Source organism: Eucalyptus grandis, chromosome 4 (genome assembly GCF_016545825.1).
Source record: "Eucalyptus grandis isolate ANBG69807.140 chromosome 4, ASM1654582v1, whole genome shotgun sequence".
Lineage (NCBI taxonomy): Eukaryota > Viridiplantae > Streptophyta > Magnoliopsida > Myrtales > Myrtaceae > Eucalyptus > Eucalyptus grandis.
Genome location: NC_052615.1, coordinates 35,811,079 through 35,825,312, shown reverse-complemented (window position 1 = coordinate 35,825,312; position 14,234 = coordinate 35,811,079). Strand labels below are relative to the sequence as shown.

The window sequence follows — 14,234 nt, the reverse complement described above, 5'->3', positions numbered from 1 at the left end:
CTGGCTTATGGTGTAATTATCATTTTATTTTGGATATTTCTCTGAATTTTATGGAAATATCCATTTAAAAAAAAAAATTGCGACTTTGAAATTTGTCATGTTATTTGCAAACTAGAAAGCAGAACAAAAAGGGGCACCCTGCCAATTTTACTGCTACGATTTGCAGACAAGGAGGGACCACTTTTTCCGATAAGATTTTCACTCAGAGACTAGGAAGACAAGGGCAAAAATCAGCAAAAATAGTGCAGAAAGATTTTGAGGATATTTGATGCAGATGCAACCCTTTTACGGTTCAGTCCCCACTCATGCAAGAGCACTATAAAGTACGAATTTTTCATTTGCAATTGAAATAAATGTTGATCCTTCATACATAAAAATTTAGAAGTTGAAATGAGGGAGTTCTAACTTCTATCTTTCTGCTTGCTTAATTGCATCTTGGATGAGGAGAGGAACTCTAGAGTGTCCTTTCTAAGCAAATTGCTGCATGAGTTCTTTCTTCTTTCAAATTGTACCAAATTGAGATTTTCAGTCACATGAGTAGTCATTTCAATCTGAGGTTGCCTTTAATATAGCTCAGATTAGCATAATCGCCCCATGTTCGCCACATGTCAGGCCGCATTACTTGAATTACTCGATTCCCAAATGGATAATTCAGAATCCCTCAGACTGTGCTGCAGAGTTAAATCGAAATGGACAGAGGGTCGAGGGGTCCAACTGGATCCATGACCGCCGTGTAAGGAAGAGATGACCAGCGGTTCTTGGTGGTAATCTACACTTTTGGGTGCGATGCTGGAAATAGCACAAACATGCCGAGCCGCGTCATAGGTGCCACATCGAACCTCAGCATCTCTCGATGAAAAAACCAGGTTACCATCCGCAAGTAGTATCTGACAATCTTTGAGCGGACTAGAAAGGTCAGGAAGACAATGCTTCAACGATTGCGAGCGTACGTATGCCAAAGTCGTGTTCCATGTGGATGGAGGATAACCCACCATTGTTCTTTCCTGTAAATGATGGTTATTGGTCGGTGGATAAGCTGACGCAGACCTTCCATTTCATGTGAGGTGCCTTCAACTTTGAGCAGAATTAATGAACGCAATCCATCTTATTGGTCGAGGAGAATTTACTACCATACATTTCTACAGGAGAAACTCATCTGTTTAATTGCAGATTTAGCAGGCAGGAGGAAATTTAGCAGCATAAGATGGAGGAAACAGATTGGGGCTATAGTACTCTCAATTGAACCCCCATGTCCGATACTCAGCATCCTCCTTCATTTGTTAAACTCGCGAGAATTAGCGAACTCTAGATACGGACAAATGTTTGGTGGCCGTGTTCAACGGTCTACGCCATTGCGTAACGCAATTTTTCAACTAATTCTCGTCTAATTCTCGGTAATTTACGTGGTTCACAATTTTCCAACAAGTTTTTGTCATTGAAAATTGTAGAGAGAGATTTGAAACAAACCAGAAAGAATTGGCAATACAGCCTCTTGCCATGATACATTCGTTTTGGCTCCATCTATGAGGCCAACCGGGCATCCATATCACTTCCTTACGTTAGGTTTTGTACACGTCTTACCATCACCGTAAGTTCTGTTGTCTTTTCACATCAGATGTCATTGAAAACTTCTTCCTTTAAACTTGTATTCAGGGCTTCAATGGGGCCTTGGATGTTTGAGAAGTACAAAAAAGACTCAAACTGCGTTTGGGACAGGTTGACAGAAGTTCTTTCTAGTTGCTGCTGTCCATTAAGCAAGTGAAGAAATTAACAATGAAGACACGGGACATCTGGACCCTAGAAAGGTCTCAGGTAACCATTATTGCCTAGAACCAATACCTTTTGCCTTGGTTCCTCGTCAGCAAAACAATAGGAATGTAATCTTTCTATGGCAAGAGCTTAAGCCTAACAGGATGATCAACACACGCTCCAGAATCATCTCACGCAGCAACTGCCGACGCAGTGGTGGCAAGGATTATTCTAGCTCAATAATGAAAACAGCCGATCACTCCGTACCCCCATTTAGGCGTTACAATATCGTCCGGTCAGATATTCTAAGCTGAATTGCGAAAAGTTTGATTTCTCTTTTCCGCATACCTTTCCAGTACAATAATCAACGAGAGTAATGCCCCCATTAACTTTCTTTTCTCGAGCGCTAGAACAATCTTCAACCAAGAACGACAATAAACAACACAATAATTAGAAGGGTCAAACTGGTGTCCACCCAGAAAAGTTTCATTCATCCTTAGCAGCAGGACCCGCTTAGTCATTCGGCTTGATGAGTGGGGCGGCATTACATCGCATTTCAATGGCTTATTAAACCATAAAGGACACATCCTACCATTAAATTATGAACTTTACTTCGCGGCATATGCAACCACGTAATCAATAGGGTTCTTTTTTGTCTTTCCAATGTCGTCCACGTGCCGACTGGTTATACCCGTCAACATGCTACTGGGAGAAAGTGAATCTAAGATTGTCATTATGAGAGTCCTGGATTGGTCAAAAACATCCAATCGCTTGACCGGATCATTGTGCAATTGACCAATCATCTCTACAAGAATAGCCGGTACTTGGGAATTGTATCTTATGACATTCAACTGTCTTCTTTGTGCAATGCCTACTCAATGGAATATGACAGGTACATACTTAATGACATACTTTGGTGGTCACTGACACCATTACACACGTCATTCACCATTTAGGTATACATCAACCCGCGTTCCCCTACCCGGAGTACTACCTTAAGTATGACCCGTGAATGTGATAAATAAATCAGCTGGCCAAAAACAGGTTACGTGCTATCGTTTTATCATCTTCAGAATGCAAGAATGCACTTGAACATATACCATAAGCCACGCTTCAACAGCTCTCCTTCAATGTGTTGTTGTCAAGAAAATCAGCAAAGATTGTGAGTTGCATGATGACTGAAAAATCAACCTTGCAAACAATGGTCATAATCACCGTTTGCTCGTATATGCACTTCTGATTTACTCATCTTTTTACCCCTCTGAAACTAACATTAAACACCATTTCCAGTATGACTACAAGTGACAACAGACTGTTGTGGATCTTAGACATATAAAAGATCAAAAGCACCACTACATCCGAAACACTATACACAGAAACTAGAGGTTTTACCACCAATCTCAGACAGAAACATAGGGCAAGCAAGTGTGAAAGGAGAAGGGCAGGAGCATCAATTAGGATACAGTCTTTATGTCCTGAGTTGAATTCTCCACAAGTCAGCACTAGTATCCCGAAAATGTCTGCTGCCGTTCCATGATAGCTCGCATCTAACTTTTCTGGTCCCATATCATTTAGGCCTTTGACACGTACAAAGAAGAGAACTTTTAGAGGTCACCCACTCAAATTGAGCAGCATAGACTTTTGCATTCATATTGTGCCATGATTAAGCCCTAAGCACAAAAGCTAAAAGATAGAGCCAGCTTATCATCCACAGTAAGAACCACTTAATCAAATAATCGAAGTCTGTTCAATGAATTCTCTCAAGTTTTGACCCAGGTTGAGCCAAAAGACAACTTAGAAAATCGGCATCCAACAATGGCCTTAGAAAACCCTGAAAGGCCAGGATTCTAGGACCAGTGCTCTTCCTCAATGCCTTGTTGCTTGCACCACGTGATCACCGACCGAGCATTTCACAATTCCAATTTGTCGCAACACCAAAATTAACACCCCCCCCCCCGGCGGGGCTGAAACACTTTGTGGTTGTACCAGATGCTTGAAATAATATAGTGAGAAGATCAAATTGAGGTCTTTGCTCGAAAAGACATGCACCTTGACTGTGTTTTCTCTTTGGTCTACAGATACTGTCTGTGTCATGGTACGGCAAAAATTTTCCTGAGCGAACAAGTGCATCAAATTGCTGATAACATGCATCCTACAGGTTATTTTTCTGCACAATTCACTAGTGTATTGTCATATTGTCAGATCCTCTACTGAAGTCCTATTTCAGTCAAAACTGTGGCCGACTTAACTAACCCAAACACCAGAGATAGTCTAAAGAGGTACAAAAATTGACAAAGTAACATTACAAAGAGATATCAAAGTAAACTTTTCAATTTCCACATTCAGCAAGTTCAGCTAAAGACACCTGTGTCAGTACCTTCAAAATAGATGTACTGAAAATAAACTAGAGCTACAAGAACCCCTGAGCCATTGATATTAAGCCAGTAATACTTCTTGTCGGGGGAAAAATTATCTCAGAACTGAGTCAAAATGCTTCCTGGTGCAATGGTATTTGAATAAAGTGAAAGGATATACATAGCTTGTAGTACCTCAATGTCTCTAAGATCTCAAATCTCCGTCCATGTTAGCTGGACGTGATCTCAACTTCAACCATAAGTCTATATTTGAGCTTAGTCTCATTTTGTAACTTCCCTTGTAATGCTGATTTGTAATCATCATGATACTGAGTGTGAATCTTCCTCCAAAAGGAGAAAATGGAAAATATGAGCTCATCTTGTGTAAATTATTGATAAACCAAAATGGGGAAACAGGGGGGATGCTTGGTTTAAAGCATGACAACAGTGTACATAAGAATCTCCTCTCTGATGTCAAAGCTCCACCATCATGCTTCACTTTTGTTTTTGTTTCTACAATAAGACAACAGCAAAAGATCATTAAACTTTCATATAGATACACTAAACATATTCACCATACACAAGACATTGGATCCACAACCATCATAAACTAGAAGTGGCATCCACTGTCCATTAGCTCATTTTGTTGACTTAAGAAAAGAAGGTACAGGAGCTACATAAATAATGAAAGAAGGATCAGTTTCAAGCTATGACCAATTTCAGAAGCATGTCTAGCTTAGCATCCCAAATAAGAATGCATCCATCCCTTCTAGCCTTGTTAACAGCTGTAGAAAACGGGATAATCATTGTAGAAGAGCTTGCAACAGCCGCAATGCAATGACCATTTATAAGGACCGGGCCCTCTTCATTTCCAGATCATATCACCACCGCTGGCATGAATTTCTTGCTAAAACCTTTTGCTTTTCAGACATCATATCTTTCTCGTGTAAGTAATCAGGAAACAGGATACACTTTTAATAAGGAGGTGAATGCACGAAGATGTAAAAAGATTTTTACGCGGCTTTTACATACAAGGAAAGGAAATGGAATTCATTTCAGTATATATCAGCATCTTGGAGTATAATTAAGCAAAATCCACATTATAACAGGCAAGCCGTCATCTCTAGCCGGCAGAAGCATTCAATTCTAGCCTAATTTCAACCCTGACGCTTCTCTCTCGACCTTGTGCAGGGGGTTTAAAAGGGTGAAAGAGGCACATCTAAATACCAATCACCCAGTACGCATGCTTGATTCCATACGGCAACACAGGACTGAGATTGCATCCAATGCAGAAACAATGGGGATTTGATCTGACCCTGGATGGCTGGGGACAGAAGGAGAAACAAACTCACGATCGAAAGTGCCGGAAAAGCCGTCTGCTAATGCACGACAACGTGATAACAAGGCAATTCCGCGGACGCCATTGCAGCTTCATCATGGGTTTTGGAATGCCGATTCTGTCGAGTCCCGATAAGGGGAACACTGCGAATTCGAAATTCCCATGGATGAAGCGGCAGAGCAGCAGCGTGACATGCGCAGAATCGCCCGAGCTACGGGAAGATGCCGGGCAAATCGATCCGGCGCTTGGCTCTGTTCCGCCATCGACGGGCGGAGAAACGATGCAAGAACGACAGGTTAACCATCTCTCTCGACGTGGCCACATATGAGGACGGTGGCTGCCGCCGCCTCAGGACGGCGGTGGCTCCGGCCCCGGCGCCACCGTCTCTGCTTAGAGTGTTGATTTTTCGGATTTTTTTCCCTTTTTTTGAATTTTCTCGCTATTAATAATCGTACAAACTTGTATCCACATAATATCCAAAACCAAAAAGTCATTTCCCCGCACGAGATACGGAAGTTCATTCGATTTAAATGAACTTCGACCAGAAATAAATAAATAGATAAATTGAAAGTTTAATGGTCAAATTACATTGTCAGCGTTAGTTAAAGGACCAAAAACAAAGTTATTAATTCCACATTCTTTTTAATTCGAAGTTTCTTATCACGCATGGATATATTAACTAAAAATAAATACGCACGTTAGTTCAATATAAATAGATTATCATTTACTTTTGTATATCAAGATCTAGTTTCAGAAGTTGCCTACGGAAGACGCTTGAATGTACAAATGATCGATGCACGAGGCATCGATGGGCTCGCCTAAGTCTTTTTAGGGGCCATCTAGACAATAGTTCATTTCTTAGGGTGGGCAATTCCAACTATGCCTATTCAAATTTATCTAATTCAGTATCATTTCATTTGGTCTAGTCTCTGACTTTAGCCTTGACCTGATTAGGCCTTCCAAATGAGTAGGTCTAGTCTCTAGGCAAGTAGTTCCTTTCTTAGGGTTGGACCTCCAACTTAGACTATTTAAAATTGAATAATTTGCTATCTTGTCGCAGGTAAGTCTAATCCATAACTTTGAGGATTCACTTGCTTAGGTCTGTTAATTGATTGACTCTAAAGTTCCACTTATTTTGTGAGAAATGAAAGATTTAGAAGCATTTTCCAACAAATAATTTCATGTATTTTTTTGAAATAATTAGTCAATAAAAAATATGTTCATTATAAACCACAATTCGTATTTAAACATTTTAACATATTCAAAAACATTATTTTTTCTTGTCATTAGTAATTTCCCCCGTATAAAGTAAATTCTAAAGCATTTTAGGAAGCTTTTCTCACATTAGCTAATAATTTTTGTATGTACAATAAGTTTTCCTTGATCAACTATTAATATTCTCACAACAACTTTAAAAAAAAAATAAAAAAATAAATTATTGAGAAATGTTTAGACGTGATTGTGAATTTTTATAAATAAATTTTCAATTTTACGAGAAGTGTTTGACAAAAAAAAAATTATGTTTCAAGAAGTGAAGATTTTCACATTGCTCCAAATCTTTCCTTATTTAATAAAATAACACCTCTTCCTAGTCCATCTAAGGCTTTGTTTGGTAATCTTCCAGAAAACAACTATTTATGTTATTTTATTTCTCAAAACGAAAAAGGAACAAAAATCTGTTTGGTAAGATTTTTGTTCCCGAAAATAGATTTGGAACAAAATCAATAAGTTGAAAAAAGTGGCTTTTATTCCTAAGAACAATTCATAAAACTTGTTCCTATTTTTTTCTCCTCTTTTCTTTTATTTTATCTTCTTCTCTTCCCATTTCTTCTTCTTCCTTTTGGCTAGTCGCCAACATCAGCTATGGTCGGCGATGGGCCAGATGAGGGCTAGCAACAACACTAGAGTGTCGCCAACCCCTAGCAACGCCAAGCCAAGGTCGACCTTGCCCAAATTTGGCGAAGCCGACCTCACAAGGCTAGGGCGAGGCAAAGGCGAGCCTTGCCTTGGCCAGACGAGCCTCTAGGGGAGCTTAGTGGACCTCACTCAATCGATCACCGGCCATAACGATGGCTAGTGACCAGCTACAAAGAAGAAGGAGGAATAAGAGAAAAACAAGAAAGATATAATCAAAGTATTAAAAAAATTAAGAATTTTACCAAATGCATTTCTATCATGAGAATACAAATTTTGGACAATTATTAAGCGCATTATTTTGTCAAGAAATTGTTCTCAGGAATAAAATCAGAAAAAAATTATTTTTGATCAAAAATTATTCCTAAGAGCAGAATCATTATCCACGCCCTAAATAATTCTGACATGAGTTTAGTTGGGATAAATCGAATGAGAATTGCAAACCATCCGATGGGCCCGGCCCAACACAAGTCATCCATTCTGATAAAATTTCAGTTTGCGCCCTCCACAAATCGACCCGCCCTTTGGAACTAGAACCACGTGCCACATCAGCATCGACTCAGAATATTTTTATTCTCGTTAATTACTTTTCCCCCTTGCAATCTGGCAAATATTAAAAAAATTAAAAGAAAAGGAAAAAAAAACACAGAACCCTCCATGAACAATACCAAAATAGAAAGCTCAACGTGTAAAGGAATTAGAACTACTTAGAACTAGACCGAACTGGCCCAAAACTAGCAATTCTCGTGGGGATTAATCCAATTCCTAATTCCAACAGGACCGGTACGTGTGTGTGTATGCACCCACAATTTAAAACATTAAGAATTCGAATATGTTTCATGTCATTTACAAAATAGTTAATTACACTCTCTAAGTAATTAGTTGCCCCTTCTGTTTGATGTGAAAACAAAGTTGTGATCTCGTGTTCGATTGCTTAAATTTTTCTTGTCAACCTATTAAAAAATCTCTCTTCTCGGTTGTGATGGTTGGAGAATATCATCAGGCAAAGGAGACCTCATTTCACGCCAATGGCAAAAGTCGCATGAGAGATGGGCATTGCCTGCTTCTTGACATCTTAGCTACTCCTTGCTCAAAGCATGTTAGGGATGCGAAAGTGGCAATCAAAAATTGAGATTGAGGACTAGTTCCATGAATCCACTCGAGAACAAACTAGATTGGATGGATCTATAAAACCAACAATCGGTTTTTTGAAACTGATTCATAATGGGCGGTTCTCGATTTCAGGATGGGAATTGCCCACCAGACCATGCTTCCCCCTAAGTTTTAACACTTCAAGAACTTAAGATACATGATAGAGACTTTAATTATCATCACATTCATATTTAGTGAAACTAGATGAAAGTCACAACAAATGGTACTTAGTGAATGCATTTAAATTTAGTATAATACCCTTAAAAATTCAAAACACCATGCCACATTAATCCAAATTAATTTTTGCGTTACAGACACTTATAAATCGGTACACACATTTCACATTAAACTGAAATTAATTTTTACATCACAAAAACTTATGAATTAATATATTTGTACCAAATTCACCGCAAGCTAATTTTTATATCACAAAAATCACAAACTAATACATTTATGGTACATTTAACTAGAAAAATCCCAAATTTACCACAATTTAAAGTAAATGTAATATGAATATACTAATTTGGTGAAGTAGTTTCTCTGATTTGTTAAAAATCTGTTCTAACATGGTAAAAAACTTTGATTTTTTATCATCATTAGTAATTTCTCTCGTAGGAAGTAAATTTAAATACTTTTTAAGAAGCTTTTCTAGCATTAGCTAAAAAATTTTGTATAGACAACAAGTTTTCCCTGATAACAATAATATTCTCACCGCGTTGCCGTGTTTAAATCTTCAAAACAAAAACAAATATATAAATTTTTAGACATGATTGTAAATTTTTAATAAGAAAGACTTCCCAATATTATTAGAAGTATTCCACAAAAGAATATATTACGAGAAGTGAAAATTTTCACATCATTTCATATCTTTCCTCGTTGAAAAATCACGTTTTCGAATCCATCTTAATGATTTTGGCATGACTTTAGTTGGGATAAATCGCACGAGGAGCACAAACCATTGTCTGGGCAGGGCCCGACACGAGCCATCCATTCCAAAAAAAAAAAAAAGTTCAGGCTTTCCACAAATCGACCCTCCTTTTGGAGCCAAAATTAAAAACCACCAAATATTTTATTCTCATTAATTACATTCCCTCCCCCATCACCCCGGGGGATTTTGGCAAATTTTAGAAAAATTAAAATCAAAACATAAGAAAACAGAGCCCCCTCACAACGCCAGAATAGAAAGTCCAACGAATAAGTACTTAAAATTAAAGTGGGATAATTTAACTATCATGAGCAATTAAAGTGGGATAATTTAATTATCATGAGCGTTTATTTTTAGTGAAAATGGAGGAAATTAACACTAAATGGCACTTAGGGCGCGTTTGGTAACGATTCTGTTTCCGAGAGCTGATTCTGATTAAAAATTATTATTTTTTATTCTGTTCTAGAGAACTGATTCTGAGTAAAAACACGCATTTGGTAACTGTTCAAAATTTTGATTCTTGCATAAAATTGTGTTTGATATCGTGCTAATTGATTATGCTCCAAATTAAATTATTTTAATGTTTAAATAACTTTTAAATACTTTTAAATATTTTGTTTTTACTTTTTGTTCTTTTTTTCCCTTTTCTCCTATTGTTCTTCTTCTTCTTCATTTGGCCGACACCGGCCCTCGGGCGAGGTCGGCCCTCGTCGGCCGAGCCTCACTGGTGGCCGAGCCTCGCCAAGGTTGGGCGAGGTCGGCTTGGCCACCGGCGGGGCTGGGTGAGCCTCGCCGGCAGCTAGGCGAGGCCGAAATCGCTAGGGGCTAGGCGAGGTGGGCCTGGCCACCAGCGAACTCGCCGGACCTCACCTTGGCTTGGCGAGCTCGCCGGACCAACGGACAGCGATCGGTGGCGGACGGCGGTGAGCGGTGGTGGACGGCAATCGCGGGATGTCGGAAAGGAAGAAGAAGACTTTTATTGTTTTGATTCTCGGACGGAGAATCACTTTCTTTTTATTTTCAATTCTCTTCCCAATCTGTTCCCAGAACAAAATTTTATCAAACGCGATTCTCGTCCCAAATTGATTCTGGGAACAAAAATTAGAATCGAGCACTATTTGGCACGTTGCCAAACAGGCCCTTAGTGCCTGCATTTAAACATGGAGTTCTTAACTTGGTGGAGAAGTTGTTCTTTATTAGTTTATTAAAAATCCATTTTAATATATATTAGAAAAGGTTGACTTTTTCTTGCCACTAGTAATTTTCCTTGAAGAAAGTAAAATTTAATACATTTTAAAAGAATAAGAAATGGATAACTTCACTAGAAGTCCTAAAATTTGTCACAAAAGTTTAATTGAATCTCAAAACTTGCAAAAAGTACAATCAAATCATAAAATTTGTCACGTATATGTGATCAAGTCCTAAAATTGACACCGTCAACTTATTTAACGGACAATACTAATGTGGTATTTTTAAATTAATTTCTCTCTCCTATTTGACATTTTTTATTTTAATTATTATTTAAATTAGTTAAAAAATTACAAAGAGCTAACATTTTACTTAAAAAAACAAGAGAGAGAGAGAAGGGCAAGGCGAAGCACAAAGGTGGGTCGCTAGGCCTAGGCAAGGGCAGTCAGCAAGGGCATACAACCTTTATTGACCCGAGCGAGGGTGCCCGGATCTTGGTACCCATTTAAGATCTAGGCAATGTCAACCCCTTTGTCACGACCTCTCTTTTGTCGTTAGAGGGAAAAGGAAGAAGGTTTAGGGGCATTCATCTAAAAAGGCGAGCCAACGGCCTTCGATTAAGCATAGTTTCTCCCAAGCCTATACCTCGCACGACATTGGATTTTGTATTTTAGTTTTTAACAACTTGTGTATTTTTAGGAGTCATCACTAGTTTATTGGAGTCGCTATAAACCAATTAAGATGCCGAAATGTTGTCTCAATTTCTACACAATCGAAGATTTTTAGGAATGAAGACTTGTTTACGTCAATGTTTCTAGTAGCACCATTGCGGTACCATTAACTTGGAAGGTTGTTTATCTAAATAGTCACACAATCTTGATTACAAATTGTAATATTTATGAAACCACTAAGTGTCCATGCAAATGTTTTTGTAGGTTTGTTTTCTTTAATGTCTAGACTAATCCTAACATAATTTAGAAGAGAAATTGACACTCAAATTAATAAAAAAAAATAGTGAAATGACTTGAAAATACATGCAAAAAAGGAAAATCCGATACAAGTCAGGCAAATAATATCACATGACCTTGTTATTACACCCTGGGGTAGGACCACCATGAGTGAAATGAGAATTTAAATGTGCATGAAATTACTCTAAATGCATGAAACTACTCGAAATAATTTTAATCTACGCAAAATGGATTATTTACAAAAAGGATTATAAAATACAAAAATACCAAAATACCATTAAATTAGGAAAATCTCATAGATGTCAATTTTGCCTTAATTTGATATCATCCATCATTTTTATATTTTATTTTTTTGAAATTTTCAGATTTTTAGATTTTTTATTTTTATTTGAAAATAATTCCCTAAACCAATTTATGCTTGATTTACACTAATATGGAAGAGCCCAATACATGAATATCACAACTTTCGAGCTCAAATCGACCGTTTCAAGATCGAAGCTTAGTTTGGGCATTTTGTTGAACACTTCGTGTGCATTAAACCGGCTCAAGCAGCTTCCTCGAGCCATGTTCGTGGCCTTCAATCTCGATCCATAGGCAATCTCATGTGGAACTAAAGTATCAAGGTCATACCATCACATGCAAAAAGTAATATTAAATAGAAATCATAGCCTAAAGCACAAAAAAAACAAGCTAAAATCGTCCTCAAATATGCATATTTGAGCTGATTATGCAAATTTAGATTTGAACCCAAGTCAAATAAACATGTTGCATGCCCATATTCAAGCCCCGACACTCATCACATGCAAGATCTACGAGAAAGATCACTTGATCAAAATGAAAGTAGGTAACATGGAGAGAATGATCAATTGAACACATTGAAACGACATTTTCAAGAAGCATACACGCATGGTCCACACTGACTAACCATGAATCAATGTGGATGGGCTTGGTTTTGACTCAAGTCATAAACAATCTCATGATTTACTTGGAGATTTAAAGACCAAACCAAGTGAACATTAGCATCATTTGTACTCCCATAAGACATTCATCAAGCTCGTGAAGATAGAAAACGCATGCAAAGGGGAGCAACAAGTCAAACATATATGACTTTTAAGAGGCTTCAAATGCTTAGAAAAATTTCAGTCTCAAAAATCGGTTTTCCGAGCTGGTTTTCCTTTTGCCGTTTCACGTTCAAAACATATTCAAACTTGACCAAAAATACATTTAGGATTCTTACCTTACTTCTTAGTTTCTTTTGCAAGTGGCTTTTGGCCAAGGAAACCAAAAAATTATCCTCTAGGGGCACGTGAAAGTTGACTCATTCAAACTAGAAATGAGATATGTTGAAAAAAATATTGATAACGAAGGTTTTTGTTGACCTCAAAAATTAGACTTCATGACCTCTTTTGTTGGCCAAATTAACACCGAATCAAACTATATGTATTATATTTTGGTTACAAGTCATTGATTTCTCATTTGTCTTTCACTTTTCTAAAAAAAACACTCACTTTCTCAACCAAGCTCAACACTTAAAAAAATTCAGACTTTCTTGGCCCATCGGGAGGGTATTTTTCGGAGGGCTTTAGGAGGCATTCTCGATCTCCATTTGGGACATGTGATCTATGGTTGGAAAGATCTTTGAGTGAAGTTTCACTTTCTGGTTGAAGGTTTTGGCTAATTTTAACCGCAAGTTTGTGAAAATTTCACTTTTCTTCACAAAGGTCGGTCTGAAATTTATGGGTTTTGCTTTTCTCAAGTTACTTTTGGAAGTCTCTTTGGAGAACAATTGTGAGTTCTCCCTTCTCCCTCTTGTCTCATACCTTTCATCCCTCAAAAGAGCTTGCTTCATAGATCTTATCCACTGAATTAAGCAATCTCTTGGTCGGCTTTTTGCCCCCTACCAAACCTACTAACTAAGCTAGTTCACCCACTTTTTGACTTAGTCAAAATTTTCGACTTTTGCAGCTATTGAGTGTGTGGATTTTATTGTGCTATTAGCAGCTTATTCATGGCCAATTTTTGTCACTTGCATTACTAATTATGGTTTTCCATCACGTGCAAAGATCAGGCTGGTTGGACAGCTGAGGAGGATATGTTGGGGCCACCGAGTTACTTACTCAGTAACTCCGAATTGAAACCAACTTGTGAACTGAGTTTTAGTAGCTGATTTGAGTGCTTTAGTCCATCAATTTTGTTGTGATTTTTTTTATCAATTAGGAAGATTATATATAGTAATTTAAGATCTTGATTAGTCTTCACAATAGTCCCCGCCCAATTTTGCAAGAAAGTCCCTCAAAGTTGGCAATCTTCTTGCTTGAGAATGCCAAATTCAATGCAATCTGGTCTCTTTTTGCTCGATTCGATTAATTAGACTAGACCCAAGTTTAATTTCAACTCAATTGGGGGCCAAGATGATGGTTTAAGGGCTCAAGCGAAATTTTTGTAAAATTTGCGAATTGGTCCCTTAACATTTGAAAATTGCATTTTGGCCCCAACTTGCTGGTTTAATTCCAATCTAACCTTCTAGGCTTGGCTAGTCACATCCAGATCATCAGCTCCAACTTTTTTTCTCTTTTAATTTTTAAAAATTTTAAAATTTTAAAATTTATTATTTTTTTATATCAAGAAAATAAATGCATTTAAAA

The 14,234-nt window shown here is 37.7% G+C and overlaps 1 long non-coding RNA gene across 1 annotated transcript; it reads right to left on the bottom strand.

Moving 5' to 3' along the window:
- Window positions 1-4,051: 4,051 nt before the first annotated feature.
- On the bottom strand, window positions 4,052-5,873 carry LOC108959118. Its single transcript, XR_005550341.1, has 2 exons — window positions 5,456-5,873; window positions 4,052-4,616 (listed from the first exon to the last, which is right to left on the bottom strand). It is a non-coding gene; the product is annotated as an uncharacterized LOC108959118 (long non-coding RNA).
- Window positions 5,874-14,234: the final 8,361 nt, after the last annotated feature.